The sequence below is a fragment of the Triticum dicoccoides genome, chromosome 1B (assembly GCF_002162155.2).
Source record: "Triticum dicoccoides isolate Atlit2015 ecotype Zavitan chromosome 1B, WEW_v2.0, whole genome shotgun sequence".
In the NCBI taxonomy this organism is placed as follows: Eukaryota; Viridiplantae; Streptophyta; class Magnoliopsida; order Poales; family Poaceae; genus Triticum; species Triticum dicoccoides.
In genome coordinates this window covers 704,634,048-704,639,126 of record NC_041381.1, presented here as the reverse complement: position 1 = coordinate 704,639,126, position 5,079 = coordinate 704,634,048, and positions in this window count along the sequence as shown.

Genomic DNA, 5,079 nt, shown 5'->3' with positions numbered 1-5,079 from the left:
GACAAAAAGAACTACCTCGAATGATAAAGGCTAAGGCCATCAGAGTTAGTACTTAGCCACAGAGCCCAAACTGGTCTAGCTCAAAACTTACAGGATACCAACAGCAAAAAAACAGGGAAAAACATAAGAAGATCTCCCAGCGCCCTGATTCTTCAGTTGGTCTCCCCCAGTCTCATCTCCAGGCGATCCGGAGGAGTTCCCCACGACACTTGTCCAGCAGCAGGATGCATCGTAGCAGGAGAGTTGCTTGTCCATCGTCGCAGAGAACTTTCCACTGGTGAATATAGCAGCTTAGTTTTGCAAGAATGCATTTCACACTTCTCCATTTGCGCCCCTGAAAACAAAATTCGTTTCTCAATCTCCATAAGCTCCATAAGGCAGCAGTTGTTACCAGATTAAAAACAGCTTTCTCTTTATGCATATGCCAGAAGGACATAACTCTATCAAAGCATGATATGATATCAGTATTAAAAATTTCTGCCACAAGTTTCCAAACTTGTTGGGCAACCACACAATCAAACATCAAGTGTTGTACAGTTTCAGGTTCGGAACAGAACAAGCAGGATGGATCTTCCACCTCCCTTCTCTTTGCAAGATTGTCCCTAGTAAGAATCTTGTTGTGAATGCAAAGCCATAAGAAGATATGAATATTTTGAGGACATAAAATTTTCCACATTTTTGTACCGAAGTTAACAGCAACTCCACCAAAATTGATTTGTTTGTAAAAGCACTTAACTGAGAAAGAGCCATTGGATTCTAATCTCCAAATTGGAGTTTCCACTTCATTCGATGGAGGGCATTCCCTGATCATGCAGACAAGTTGAACCCAACGGTTCATCCCCACAGTGTCAACGCACCTCCTGAATGTTAATCTCAACTCATTCCCATCCCAAACCTGGGCTACAGTGCTATCCGTTTGACAAATGGTAAAAAGGTCCCAAAACTGTGTTTTAAGGGAATAATCCCCCACCCACACATCATACCAAAGACTGATGAGCTTTCCATTTCCCAACCTCCATCTATAAAATGTTTTTGCAGCTGCCAAGGCCCAAGTAATGCTTTTCCAAAAAGTAGACCCCCTCTCACTTTTAGCCCAAAGGAGATTAGGAGAATTCACTCTATATTTATGTAAGAGTAGTTTAGCCCAGTCAGACTCAGGGTTATTGAAGAATCTTTTACCCTAGGAAGCTAATAATGCCATATTATACTCTTTAATATTGGGTATCCCCAATCCACCAAATTCTTTCTTTCTAGTAATAAACCCCCAGCTAGCCAAATGGTACTTGTGTTGGTCTCCCATGTTCCCCCAAAAGAAATGGGCCATTTGTGAATTAATGGCATTGATTGCCCATTTAGGGAATTTGATCACAGACATCAAGTAAGCCAGAATACTAACCACACAAGCACAAAGTAAAATGATCTTCCCTTTATAAGTAAGGTATCTCCCTAGCCAGCCAGAGATACCTCTGATGATCCTATCAATGATAGGTTGGAGATCCTCTCTCTTCAGTTTATCATAGTGCAGAGGCACCCCCAAATATTTAATAGGAAACGAACCTTTTTTACAACAGAAGATTTGGGCAAATTCACTAGCAGTCACATCATCTATATTTATAGTCATGAGGTCACTCTTGTGGAAATTGATTTTCATCCCAGACAAGTTTTCAAAGCAAGACAAAAACTATTTAAAGTTTCTAGCTTTATGAGTATTGTTTTCCAAGAAGAGTATGGTGTCATCTGCATATTGCAGACTAACCACACCTCCCGGGATCACCTGGGGCAGAAGCCCAGAAATGAGATTTTGAGAAGCTGCTTTTTTGAGCATCTTAGTAAAGACATCAGCAACGAGGTTAAACAACAAGGGAGAGTGTGGATCTCCTTGTTTGAGACCTTTCCCCCCTACAAAGTAGGGGGCAGTGGTGTGACTAATTCTAACACTGAATGTGCTATTTACGATAGTGCTCTTAATCCAAGCAATCCACTTAGGACCAAAACCTCTCGAGTGAAGCATATCAAATAAAAAATCCCAGCTAACCCTATCATATGCCTTCTCGTAGTCTAGTTTAAGAACTAAGCCTTGAGAGCCTGACTTTTTAACCTCATGAATCACTTCATGGGCCATAACCACGCTCTCTAAAATATATCTCCCTTTAATAAAAGCCGTTTGATTCGAGGAGATCAACCTGCGTCCCATAGGGGACACCCTATTTGTCATAGCTTTAGAAAAGACTTTTATCCCACAATTGCTCAAACTAATAGGACGAAACTTCTTCATCTCCCTGGCATCAGCCTCTTTTGGGATAAGAACAATAAGGGCAAAATTCAAATGTTTCAAGTCTAACTCCCCCGTCTCGAAGTCTCTGACTAGGGCCATGAAATCAGATTTGATCACTCCCCAAAATGTTTGATAGAACAAAAAGGACAGCCCATCAGGGCCAGGGGCACCATGGGCATAAGACCCAAAAATTACCTCCTTGATTTCTTCCTCAGAAAAGTTTTTTTGCAGGAGATCATTCTCCTCTTGTGTAACTAATTCATCTTCCTCCCAAAAGGAAGGACCCAGACAAATATTGTGTTTATTTTCAAAGCCAAATAGGTTTTTGTAATAAGAGGTAGCCACCCCTAACATTTCCTGAGTAGTATACACTGGACCATTATCTCCAACCAACTCGGATAAATGATTTTTCCTATGTCGGTGATTGGCCATCGCATGAAAGTACGCGTTATTCTTGTCCCCGTCTACAATACGACGATCTCTGGAGCGTTGCCACAAGGCAGATTCCTCCTTACTCCAGATCGAAGCGAGTTCTTTCTTAATTTTTTCCATCCTAAGCTTATCCCTACTATAAATCTGGTTTCTTTCAGAAAAAACGTCAAGAATGTCAAATTCAAGCAAAAGTTCTTGCTTCTTCTTCTTAGCGTCTGCCTCAACGTTAATACTCCACCCTCTAGCTTTTTTCCTAAAAAGTTTACTCTTGTTCATCCAAATATCCATAGCAGATTTCCCAGGAACCGAGGTGTTCCAGGTATCAATCACCATTTTTTTTAAATCAGGGTGGTCAAGCCACCATTTTTCAAAACGAAAAATCTTTGGGGAGGTAACCCTCCGAGCCCCTGTGTCCAACAGTAGTGGTGTATAATCACTCCCAACTCGGGGGAGTGTAGTAACTACTGATAGGGGGAAATGAGCATCCCAGTTCAGAGAAACAAAAACCCTATCTATAGTTGCAAAAACAGGGTCATCCTGATTGTTACTCCAAGTGTACTTCCTATTCGCAACATTGATTTCCATAAGACACCATTTGCTAATCCAATCATTAAAGGGATATGAAAACTGAGTATTAACAATCCCATTGTTTTTATCAGCTGAAGATCTGACCAAGTTAAAGTCCCCCCAAGTAAAACTGGATAAGTAAGCCCATCCATGACCTCATGTAACTCCGCAAGGAAATCAAGTTTAAACTCATTATAAGCCGTACCATAGACGGCTATGAGATGCCAAATAAAACCATCTAACTTATTTCTTAGAGTTGCAACAATGCAGAACTTCTTATTTACAAAACCAATTATATCAAACAAGTCACTTTTGAGGCCCACAAGGATGCCACCAGCTGTGCTAATAGCAGGGAGATATTGCCAATCAAAAGTCATACCACCAGAAATGCCATTGAGGATATGAGCATCAATGGTTTCTTTCTTGGTTTCAGAGAAGCAAAAAAAATCTACATGATTATTGCTAACAAAATCTCCTAGGCACTGAATTTTACCAGGCTGTCCTAACCCACGGATGTTCCAAAAGGCTCCCATCATTTAATCTTAAAAGGATGAGATAAGCCACAAGGCTTTTTCTTAATGTTCAAAATGGGGCATGCCAAATCTGAAACAGCAGTGCCAACTGGTTCAGATTCTGGTATATTTTCTTGCCCAGAAACAGGGGTAAGGTCATTTCTATCCAACAAATCTAGGTTATCAGGGAGAACAATCTCAGGATTTTCATCAGCAAACTGTAAGCATTTAAGTTTTTCCTTGTTAACAAGGTCGAGAATAATATCAGCGCGTTCTACTTCATTGCTACCAATGCAGAGATCAACTTTGGCAGTATGAGAAGCAAGTTCGATAGGATCAAGGGTGGCAAATGATTTACCTTTAAATGTGGGTGGTATCTCCAAGTTCTTCTTCATCACATATGCCGTTGCCTTGTCCATGATTTTAACAGCTCCATGGGTCCTGGTCCTGGGTTTGTCAGCAAGCACGGGGCCCCAAACAGGTGAGCTTTTGTTGTTGATTTTTTTCTTGACCATGATGTCTGCTCTTTCCAAAGAATCAAGCAGAGATCTTTTAACTGAATTCATTGCCAAGGTTAGATCATCTGGTAGGCATTCCATCTCCATGTTGTTGTTTTCCTCTTCCACATCAGATTCCTCCATCTCAAACCTGCTAAGATGTTCAGAACAACAGTCCTGATGGACTGACATAGCATCACTTTTTCCACCCCTTGCAGATTCAGTTTCATCCTCATCCACTCTCACTGGTGTCCAATTTTTGAGGCCATCAGCCATCATAACTTGCATATCATTCATCGAGCCCCCTGGATGGACTTCTACTGCAGAAGCAGCCAATTGAGATTTGTTTTTGCTCGAGCTAGACGAGGTAGCTGTCTTGGTCTGAAAATTGGCCTTGTCTAACTCATCGATTGGTTCATCTTCTTCTGTGTCTTCTTTATCCTCAGGTTCTTTACTGTTATTTCCATTGTCATTGCCAGGATTATCTAGACTGGATCATCACCATCCCCATCAGAGTCCTCACCGTTCTGTTCAAAACCCTCCACTATGAAAAACAGCAGGTACAGTTTCTTTTTCATCTCCACCAATCGCTCAAAAGGAATCTTTCTTGGGTCTCTACAGGCAATTTTGACTCTGACAATTTCATAAAAACTCTTGAAAATCCCATTCCAATCCACATCCACAAGGATACCAAAACAAGCAGCAACCTGTGCAAACACTTTCCAGGCACACCACTTAGGTGGGATTCCTTCAATCTGTACCCAAGCTTCAGTAAGTGCTCCAAATTCATCCAACA